Here is a 12,404-nt window from a genome sequence, read left to right on the forward strand (position 1 = left end):
GGTTGGGAAGATCCCCTGGATAAGGAAATAGCAACCCACTCCAGTATTCTTGCCTGGGAAATCCCATGGACAGAGGAGCCTGGTGGGCTACAGTCAGTGGGATTGTGAAGAGTTGGCATGACTGAGTGACTAACACACACACATGAAATATTGTTCAGTAATTAAAAGGAGTACATCAGCGTTACAGATGACTTGGATTAATATTTACATATTAAATATATAAATTGTATATTTTAATAAATTTACATATTGGTATATAATATATATCAGATATATATGTGTGTATTTGTTCCCTCTAAGTTACTTCCTTCTAGTTATTATTTTCGTCTCTATAATTGGATTCCCTCAGATGTCTGCTTGTCTGCTCACATTGAATTGCAGGTCACTAATATTGATGGGGATTTCTGTACTCATGAGTGACCTTTGTTGACCTGTGGGTCTTGTAGAGTGCCTGACTGGGCCATTTTGTTAGAAAAATTCTGTGTCATTATCTTTAGGTCTTTCCCCTTTGGACTGGGCCAGACTTTAGAGGAGAAAACTTCTCTGCCCAGTTCTAGCAGTATTACCTTGGCTGCCAGAATTCAGGTAACTAGAGGAGAAATAGGGTTGGAGTGTCAACACTCAGTATATAGGCAGATTTTTGCCTATTTTCCAGTTTCCAATGTAACACTTCCTGCCCTCACCTGTGCCTGGTGTCTGTACTGTTTTCTCTCCAGGAAAAACAGTCCTTCTGTCTTTGGATGGTACCAAGAAGGAGAATCTGTTTTCTCATGACTACTCTCAACTTCATTCTGTTTTCAGCGTCACCCTCAATCCTGAAATTTTTAGGGCTTCTGTTGAGCAAAGCAGACGGCATTTTGGGTTTTCCCACTGTTGATTTTGGACTCCACTTTCTCATGTCTACCAACTCAATTACCACACATCCTACTGTGACCCAGCTTTCAAAATATGGTGGCTGTCATTTCCTCTCCTGCTGTCTTCATTTTGTTTTGGGTTTATATTATACCTTTAAAAAATCTTCTCGAGATCTATGGATGAATGAAAGATTTACATATAAAATAACATGTGCTGAGAAGGAGCCAAGATGGCGGAGGAGTAGGACGGGGAGACCACTTTCTCTCCTACAAATTCATCAAAAGAATAACTGAACGCAGAGCAAACTTCGCAAAACAACTTCGGATCGCTAGCTGAGGTCACCAGGCGTCCAGAAAAGCAGCCCATTGTCTTCCAAAGGAGGTAGGACAAAATATAAAAGATAAAAAGTGAGACAAAAGAGCTAAGGACGGAGATCCATCCCGGGAGCTCTTAGGCGGCATTGCTTGGGGTAGGGTCCGGGCCCGAGTGCCCTGAGGACAATCGGAGGGAACTTCTGTGAGTTGCCAACTTGAACTGTGGGAGACCAAAAGAGAGAGAGTAAATTAACCGGCCCGAACACACTGCCGGCCGTTCGCAGAACAAAGAGACCGAGAGGGTCCAGAGAGGAGCTCGCAGGCTGCGGACCCGCCCAGCCCCGCCGGAGGCAGGAGGCAGGGGGGAGGGGAAGGTCGCGGCGAGACACAGGGCACAGGCACCCGACCGGCGCGGGCGGGGACTGGGGCTGGGGACGCGGAGGGCGGAAGGCGCACGCGCCCAACTGGTGCCAGCGGAAATTGAGACTGGGTCCGCGGAAGGGAGGGGGCGCGCCACACCTGGGGATAGCGCGCCCATCAAGCCCCTGGCTGCCTGGACCGCTCTGACGGGGAAGGCACAGAGAGCAGGCGCAGCTTTTCCTTCCGCGCTTTTGTGGAACACCCGAGGGCTGGAACCTCGCGCAACGCGGGGCGCGCTCCATATAGAACAGCCGGGAGCCTGAGCAGCACAGACGGAGAAAGCAGCGTCAGCCCCTCCCGGCAGCCCCAGCCCATCCCCGTGGCGCAAGCCCGTCCCCATAGCGCCAGCCACTCCCGGCAGCGCAAGCCCCTCCCTGCCCCGCAGAGCGACGGAACTAGCTACCTGAATAAGAGTCCACCTCCGCCCGCCTGTATCAGGGCGGAAATGAGGCTCTGAAGAGACCGGCAAACAGAAGCCAAATAAACAAAGGGAACCGCTTCAGAAGGGACTGGTGCAACAGATTAAAATCCCTCTAGGAAACACTGACTACACCAGAGGGGCCTGTAGATATCGAGAAGCGTAAGCTGGAACGAGGAGCTATCTGAAACTGAGCCGAACCCACACTGACTGCAACAGCTCCAGAGAAACTCCTAGATATAATTTTACTTTTTTCTCTTTTTTTTTCTTTTTTTCTTTTTTCTTTCTTCTCTTTTATTTTCCTTTAAAATCCCCTATTACTCCCCCATTACTCCTTAACTTTCATTTCCACAGACTTTTACGATTTTTTTAAGTAGGGGGAAAAAAAATTTTTTTTTTCTTTTTTTCTTTCCTTTTTCTCTTCTATTTTCTATTTTTCTTTTTCTCTTATTTCTTTTAAAGTCCTCTAGTACTCCTCTACTACTCCTTAATTTTCATTTTCAATACACTATAACCTTACAAAAAAAAAAAAAAAAAAAAAGAGAAGCCCTATTTTTAAACCGAAGATTATTCTCTCCCAATCTTGACTCTCTGTTTTCTACCTCAGAACACCTCTATTTCCTCCTTTCCCCTTCTCTTCCCAATCCAATTCTGTGAATCCTTGTAGGTGACTGGGCTACGGAGAACACTCTGGGAACAGACAGCTGCGTAGATCTGTCTCTCTCCTCTTGAGTCCCCCTTTTTCTCCTCCTGTTCATCTCTATCTCCCTCCTCCCTCTCCTCTTCTTCATGTAACTCTGTGAACCTCTCTGGGTGTCCCTAACGGGGGAGAATCTTTTAGCCATTAACCTAGAAGTTTTCTTATCAGGGCTGTATAGTTGGAGAAGTCCTGAGACTACAGGAGGAAGAAAACTGAAATCCAGAGGCAGGAGACTTAAGCCCAAAACCTGAGAACACCAGAAAACTCCTGACTACATGGAACTTTAAGTAATAAGTGACCGTCCAAAAGCCTCCATACCTACACTGAAACCAACCACCACCCAAGAGCCAATTAGTTTTAGAGCAAGACATACCAAGCAAATTCTCCAGCAACGCAGGAACATAGCCCTGAACATCAACATACAGGCTGCCCAAGGACACACCTAACACATAGACCCATCTCAAAACTCATTACTGGGCACTCCATTGCTCTCCAAAGAGAAGAAATCAAGTTCCACGCACCAGAACACTGACGCAAGCTCCCCTAACCAGGAAATCTTGACAAGCCAATCGTCTAACCCCACCCACTGGGTTAATCCTCCACAATAAAAAGGAACCACAGACCTCCAGAATACAGAAAGCCCACTCCAGATACAGCAATCTAAACAAGATGAAAAGGCAAAGAAATACCCAACAGGTAAAGGAACATGAAAAATGCCCACCAAGTCAAACAAAAGAGGAGGAGATAGGGAATCTACCTGAAAAAGAATTTAGAATAATGATAATAAAAATGATCCAAAATCTTGAAAACAAAATGGAGTTACAGATAAATAGCCTGGAAACAAAGATTGAAAAGATTCAAGAACTGTTTAATAAAGACCTAGAAGAAATAAAAAAGGGTCAATTAAAAATGAATAATGCAATGAATGAGATCAAAAACACTTTGGAGGGAACCAAGAGTAGAATAACGGAGGCAGAAGATAGGATAAGTGAGGTAGACGATAAAATGGTGGAAATAAATGAAGCAGAGAGGAAAAAAGAAAAAAGGATCAAAAGAAATGAGGACAATCTCAGGGACCTCTGGGACACTGTGAAACGCCCCAACATTCGAATCATAGGAGTTCCAGAAGAAGAAGACAAAAAGAAAGGCCATGAGAAAATACTCGAGGAGATAATAGCTGAAAACTTCCCTAAAATGGGGAAGGAAATAGCCACCCAAGTCCAAGAAACCCAGAGAGTCCCAAACAGGATAAACCCAAGGCGAAACACCCCAAGACACATATTAATCAAATTAACAAAGATCAAACACAAAGAACAAATATTAAAAGCAGCAAGGGAAAAACAACAAATAACACACAAAGGGATTCCCATAAGGATAACAGCTGATCTATCAATAGAAACCCTCCAGGCCAGAAGGGAATGGCAGGACGTACTGAAAGTAATGAAAGAGAATAACCTACAACCTAGATTACTGTATCCAGCAAGGATCTCATTCAGATATGAAGGAGAATTCAAAAGCTTTACAGATAAGCAAAAGCTGAGAGAATTCAGCACCACCAAACCAGCTCTTCAACAAATGCTAAAGGATCTTCTTTAGACAGGAAATGCAGAAAGGTTGTATAAACGTGAACCCAAAACAACAAAGTAAATGGCAACGGGACCACACCTATCAATAATTACCCTAAATGTAAATGGGTTGAATGCCCCAACCAAAAGACAAAGATTGGCTGAATGGATACAAAAACAAGACCCCTATATATGCTGTCTACAAGAGACCCACCTCAAAACAAGAGACACATACAGACTAAAAGTGAAGGGCTGGAAAAAAATATTTCATGCAAACGGAGACCAAAAGAAAGCAGGAGTCGCAATACTCGTATCAGATAAAATAGACTTTCAAATAAAGGATGTGAAAAGAGACAAAGAAGGACACTACATAATGATCAAAGGATCAATCAAAGAAGAAGATATAACAATTATAAATATATATGCACCCAACATAGGAGCACCGCAATATGTACGGCAAACACTAACGAGTATGAAAGAGGAAATTAATAGTAACACAATAATAGTGGGAGACTTTAATACCCCACTCACAACTATGGATAGATCAACTAAACAGAAAATTAACAAGGAAACACAAACCTTAAATGACACAATGGACCAGCTAGACCTAATTGATATCTATAGGACATTTCACCCCAAAACAATCAACTTCACCTTTTTCTCAAGTGCACACGGAACATTCTCCAGAATAGATCACATCCTGGGCCATAAATCTGGTCTTGGAAAATTCAAAAAAATTGAAATCATTCCAGTCATCTTTTCTGACCACAGTGCAGTAAGATTAGATCTCAATTACAGGAAAAAAATTGTTAAAACTTCAAACATATGGAGGCTAAATAACACGCTTCTGAATAACCAACAAATCATAGAAGAAATCAAAAAAGAAATCAAAATATGTATAGAAATGAATGAAAATGAAAACACAACAACCCAAAACCTATGGGACACTGTAAAAGCAGTGCTAAGGGGAAGGTTCATAGCATTACAGGCTTACATCAAGAAACAAGAAAAAAACCAAATAAATAACCTAACTCTACACCTAAAGCAATTAGAGAAGGAAGAAATGAAGAACCCCAGAGTTAGCAGAAGGAAAGAAATCTTAAAAATCAGGGCAGAAATAAATGCAAAAGAAACTAAAGAGACCATAGCAAAAATCAACAAAGCTAAAAGCTGGTTTTTTGAAAAAATAAACAAAATTGACAAACCATTAGCAAGACTCATTAAGAAACAAAGAGAGAAAAACCAAATTAACAAAATTAGAAATGAAAATGGAGAGATCACAACAGACAACACTGAAATACAAAGGATCATAAGAGACTACTACCAGCAGCTCTATGCCAATAAAATGGACAACTTGGATGAAATGGACAAATTCTTAGAAAAGTATAACTTTCCAAAACTGAACCAGGAAGAAATAGAAGATCTTAACAGACCCATCACAAGCAAGGAAATCGAAACTGTCATCAAAAATCTTCCAGCAAACAAAAGCCAAGGACCAGATGGCTTCACAGCTGAATTCTACCAAAAATTTAGAGAAGAGCTAACACCTATCTTACTCAAACTCTTCCAGAAAATTGCAGATGAAGGTAAGCTTCCAAACTCATTCTATGAGGCCACCATCACCCTAATTCCAAAACCAGACAAAGATGCCACAAAAAAAGAAAACTACAGGCCAATATCACTGATGAACATAGATGCAAAAATCCTTAACAAAATTCTAGCAAACAGAATCCAACAACATATTAAAAAAATCATACACCATGACCAAGTGGGCTTTATCCCAGGAATGCAAGGATTCTTTAATATCCGCAAATCAATCAATGTAATACACCACATTAACAAATTGAAAGATAAAAACCATATGATTATCTCAATAGATGCAGAGAAAGCCTTTGACAAAATTCAACACTCATTTATGATTAAAACTCTCCAGAAAGCAGGAATAGAAGGAACATACCTCAACATAATAAAAGCTATATATGACAAACCCACAGCAAGCATCACCCTCAATGGTGAAAAATTGAAAGCATTTCCCCTGAAATCAGGAACAAGACAAGGGTGCCCACTCTCACCACTACTATTCAACATAGTGTTGGAAGTTCTGGCCACAGCAATCAGAGCAGAAAAAGAAGTAAAAGGAATCCAGATAGGAAAAGAAGAAGTAAAACTCTCACTGTTTGCAGATGACATGATCCTCTATATAGAAAACCCTAAAGACTCTACCAGAAAATTACTAGAGCTAATCAATGAATATAGTAAAGTTGCAGGATATAAAATTAACACACAGAAATCCCTTGCATTCCTATATACTAACAATGAAAAAACAGAAAGAGAAATTAAGGAAACAATACCATTCACCATTGCAACAAAAAGAATAAAATACTTAGGAGTATATCTACCTAAAGAAACAAAGGACCTATACATAGAAAACTATAAAACACTGATGAAAGAAATCAAAGAGGACACAAACAGATGGAGAAACATACCGTGTTCATGGATTGGAAGAATCAATATTGTCAAAATGGCTATTCTACCCAAAGCAGTCTATAGATTCAATGCAATCCCTATCAAGCTACCAACGGTATTTTTCACAGAACTAGACCAAAGAATTTCACAATTTGTATGGAAATACAAAAAACCTCGAATAGCCAAAATAATCTTGAGAAAGAAGAATGGAACTGGAGGAATCAACCTGCCTGACTTCAGACTCTACTACAAAGCCACAGTCATCAAGACAGTATGGTACTGGCACAAAGACAGAAATATAGATCAATGGAACAGAATAGAAAGCCCAGAGATAAATCCACGAACCTATGGACACCTTATCTTTGACAAAGGAGGCAAGGATATACAATGGAAAAAAGACAACCTCTTTAACAAGTGGTGCTGGGAAAACTGGTCAACCACTTGTAAAAGAATGAAACTAGAACACTTTCTAACACCATACACAAAGATAAACTCAAAATGGATTAAAGATCTAAATGTAAGACCAGAAACTATAAAACTCCTAGAGGAGAACATAGGCAAAACACTCTCCGACATAAATCACAGCAAGATCCTCTATGACCCACCTCCCAGAATATTGGAAATAAAAGCAAAACTAAACAAATGGGACCTAATGAAACTTAAAAGCTTTTGCACTACAAAGGAAACTATAAGTAAGGTGAAAAGACAGCCCTCAGATTGGGAGAAAATAATAGCAAATGAAGAAACGGACAAAGGATTAATCTCAAAAATATACAAGCAACTCCTGCAGCTCAATTCCAGAAAAATAAATGACCCAATCAAAAAATGGGCCAAAGAACTAAACAGACATTTCTCCAAAGAAGACATACAGATGGCTAACAAACACATGAAAAGATGCTCAACATCACTCATTATTAGAGAAATGCAAATCAAAACCACAATGAGGTACCATTACACGCCAGTCAGGATGGCTGCTATCCAAAAGTCTACAAGCAATAAATGCTGGAGAGGGTGTGGAGAAAAGGGAACCCTCTTACACTGTTGGTGGGAATGCAAACTAGTACAGCTGCATGGAAAACAGTGTGGAGATTCCTTAAAAAACTGGAAATAGAACTGCCATATGACCCAGCAATACCACTTCTGGGCATACACACTGAGGAAACCAGATCTGAAAGACATGTGCACCCCAGTGTTCATCGCAGCACTGTTTATAATAGCCAGGACATGGAAGCAACCTAGATGCCCATCAGCAGATGAATGGATAAGGAAGCTGTGGTACATATACACCATGGAATATTACTCAGCCATTAAAAAGAATTCATTTGAACCAATCCTAATGAGATGGATGAAGCTGGAGCCCATTATACAGAGTGAAGTAAGCCAGAACGATAAAGAACATTACAGCATACTAACACATATATATGGAATTTAGAAAGGTGATAACGATAACCCTATATGCAAAACAGAAAAAGAGACACAGAAATACAGAACAGACTTTTGAACTCTGTGGGAGAATGTGAGGGTGGGATATTTCAAAAGAACAGCATGTATACTATCTATGGTGAAACAGATCACCAGCCCAGGTGGGATGCATGAGACAAGTGCTCGGGCCAGGTGCACTGGGAAGACCCAGAGGAATCGGGTGGAGAGGGAGGTGGGAGGGGGGATCGGGATTGGGAATACATGTAAATCCATGGCTGATTCATATCAATGTATGACAAAACCCACTGGAAAAAAAAATAATAATAATAAAAAAAAAATTAAAAAAAAATAAATTAAAAAAAAACCTTTGATCAAAAAAAAAAAATAACATGTGCTGTATAATTCTATTTTTTTGACATTTAAGAAAGGTAGTAATACTCTATGGTTATAGATATTAAAATAGTGCTATCCTTGAGCAGAGGAGGAGAGTCCCGGGAAGTGGCATGTGAGAGCTTTCTGGAATGCTGGAAATATCTTACAACTTATCTGGTGATAGTTACACAAAAGCATCATATATAAAAATTGTATTGCTCTTCATCCTGTTTGTGAGGCCAGTTGTCGCACTGTTCACACTGTTCACTGAACCCAGGGTAGGCAAGGTGCAAGCTAAGGGACTGGAAGGAGACTCAAGGAGCCATAGGAACTACAGACAGGTTTATTCTCTCCTGGCTGACGCAGCAGCTGCAGCAGCAGACACGCTTTATTCTCTCCTCCCTTGGCTGACCCAACAGACACAACTGTGGCACAGCAGTAAATGCCGCTGCTTATCTAGGTGGAGCTCACGTATCCCTACAGCATACAACCCGTGACCCAGCGAGCACCTCGTGACGTGCATGTGCAGTGCTATAAATCTCAGTTGTTACATAGTCATTATTTACAAAACGTGGGGCAAGAGAGCCTGGATGGTCCATCTTGGCTAATTTGCTCTCTCCCCACAAAAATCAATCTCAGTAAATTTAAAATTCATGGCATTAACTTTTTTAAAATTTATTTTTAATTGGAGGATAATTGCTTTACAATGTTGTGTTGGTTTCTGCCGTATAGCAAGGTGAATCAGCCATAAGTAAATATTTGTCCCCCCACCCCCACCCCAGCCCACCCCTCCAGGCTGTCACAGAGTACCACGCTGAGCTCCCTGTGTTATACAGAAACTTTTCATTAGCTATCTATTTTACATATGGTAATACATGTTTCAATGCTATGCTTTCAATTCTTCCCACACTCTCCCCCCACCCACTGTGTCCAAAGTCTATTCTTTATGTCTGCGCCTCCATTGCTGCCCTGCAAACAGGTTCATCAGTACCATTTTTCTAGATTCCATATATATGTGTTAATATACAATATTTGCTTTTCTCTTTCTGATTTACTTCACTCTGTATAACAGGGTCTAGATTTATCTACCTCACTAGAACTGACTCAAATGTGTTTAATTTTATGGCTGGGTAATATTCTTTTGTGTATATGTACCACAACGTCTTTACCATTCATCTGTCCATGGGTTCTCCAGGCAAGAATACTGAAGTGGGTTGCCATGCCTTTCTCTGGGGGAATCTTCCTGACCCAGGGATTGAACTCTCATCTCTTATGTCTCCTGCATTGGCAAGTGGGTTCTTTACCACTAGCACCACCTGGGAAGTCCAACTCACTTCTTACCAAATATTTCTTAAAGTTGTCCAGTCTAGGAGCTGGCAATGGCCATAGTGTATCTCTCTACCCCACAGAGCACTGGTTCTCGGTCCTGGTTGGCTCTTTAGAATCACCTGTGGAGCTTATTGAACTATGTAGACACCTAAGCCCCACTCCCAAGAATTCTGATTTCAAGCCTGGAGTGGGAATTAGGAATCTTTATTTTAGCACATTCTTCTAATGCTGATTGAAGGCCATTGCAGTAGAGAAACTTTCTGTCAGAGAGTTCCTCAACAGATGGTCAATCAGTTCCTAGTTTACATCTTCATTGACAGGCTGTGCAAGTAATTAAATGAATCTGACTATTAGGAAGTGACTTTGACTGTGTGGATCACAACAAACTGTGGAAAATTCTTTAAGAGATGGGACTACTAGACCACCTTACCTGCCTCCTGAGAAACCTGTAAGCAGGTCAAGAAGCAACAGTTAGAACTGGATATGGAACAATGGACTGGTTCAAATTGGGAAAGGAGTATGTCAAGGCTGTATATTGTCACCCTGCTTATTTAACTTCTATGCAGAGTACATCATGCGAAATGCCAGGCTGGATGAAGCACAAGCTGGAATCAAGATTGCCAAGAGAAATATCAATAAACTCAGATATGCAGACGACATCACCCTTATGGAAGAAATCAAAGAGCAACTAAAAAGTCTCTTGATGTAGGTGAAAGAGGAGAGTGAAAAAACTGGCTTAAAACTCAACATTCAAAAAACTAAGATCATGACATCTGGTCCGATCACTTCATGACAAATAGATAGGGAAACAATGGAAACAGTGACAGAATTTATTTTCTTGGGCTTCAAAATCACAGCAGATGTTGACTGCAGCCATGAAATTAAAAGATGCTTGCTCCTTGGAAGAAAAGCTATGACAAACCTAGACAGCATATTGAAAGGCAGAGACGTTACTTTGCTGACAAAGGTCTGTCTAGTAAAAGCTATGGTTTTTCCAGTAGTCATGAATGGTTGTGAGAGTTGGGCCATAAAGAAAGCTGAGTGCTGAAGAATTGATGCTTTTGAACTGTGGTGTTGGAAAAGACTCTTGAAAGTCCCCTGGACTGCAAGGAGATCCAACCAGTCCATCTTAAAGGAAATCAGTCCTGAATATTCATTGGAAGGACTGGTGCTGAAGCTGAAGCTCCAATACTTTGGCCACCTGATGCGAAGAGCCAACTCATTAGAAAATATCCTGATGCTGGGAAAGATTGAACTCAGGAGGAGAAGGGGATGACAGAGGATGAGGTAGTTGAATGGCATGTCTGACTCAATGGACATGAGCTTGAGCAAACTCAGGGAGACATTGAAGGACAGGGAAGCCTGGCATGCTGCAGTTCGTAGGGTCGCAAAGAGTTGGACACGACTTAGTGACTGAACAACAACAAAACCAATATATAATTTACATAAGTGCACAGGGTTTATTTCAAATGCAAAAGAGTTGGGCACCACCGAGCGACTGAACTGAACTGATTGATTAGGAAGTGATTTAATATATACAACTGAAATCTTAGTTTCGGAGAACCTTCTATTATTGTTTGTAGATCTACTCTTTGAGGTCATACTCTTTGTGTGTGGTTACAATTAACATCGCTAGCCTTCAAAGAAGGCAGCTGCTACTTTTGCTTCTCCTGTTGGCCTTCTCTTTTCTTGAGTAAACTTTCTTGCTCCTTCTTCCTAGAGCATGGTTTTCAGGCCTGTGCAGCTGCTTTTGACAGCCATCTCCAGTTTGTCTACATCCTTCAGGGAAATGTGGTGTTCCAAATAGATCCCATTCATCTGAGGGTATGAGTTTCAGAGTGCAGGGTGGTTGGTCACTGTGTCCCTAGGGTCAGATTTTACACATATTAATGTGGCCATTGATTATATTGTTTTGTTTCATTTTTGTTTTTAAAGTCCTTTTAAAAACTATTTATTTATTTTTGACTGTGCTGGGTCTTCATTGCTACACGTGGGCTTTCGCTAGTTGCAGCAAGCAGGGGCTACTCTCTAGTTGCAGTGCATCGGCTTCTCATTGTGGTGGTTTCTCTTGTTGCAGAGCAAGGGCTCTAGGGTGTGTGGGCTGCAATAGATGTGATGCATGAGCTCAGTAGTTTAGTTGCCCTGTTGCATGTGACATCTTCCCAGACCAGGGATCAAACCAGTATCCCCTGCATTGGCAGGCAGATTCTTAACCACTGGACCACCAAGGCAGTACTTAAAGTCCTTTCTTTTACTGACGGTTCAGTTTGATCTTGGATCCAGATGCCCTCTCCCTGTGAGATCTTCCATCTAGATTCCTTAAGTCAGGTGTCTCATAGCTACACTCAATAATGTACTCTAACAATATGCTGAATGAGTAGATAGATGGATGAGTGAATGAATAAATGATTTTAATAGGAAGTGGAAGGGACTTTTTTGGATATCATGGGATTTCAGTGAAACCATAAAGATGAGAATAATAGGTGAAAGTTACCCTCACTTCTCAAAAAGAGGTACTAGAATAGGTGAGTGCTTCCTTGATG

The sequence above is a fragment of the Cervus elaphus genome, chromosome 23, assembly GCF_910594005.1.
Source record: "Cervus elaphus chromosome 23, mCerEla1.1, whole genome shotgun sequence".
Lineage (NCBI taxonomy): Eukaryota > Metazoa > Chordata > Mammalia > Artiodactyla > Cervidae > Cervus > Cervus elaphus.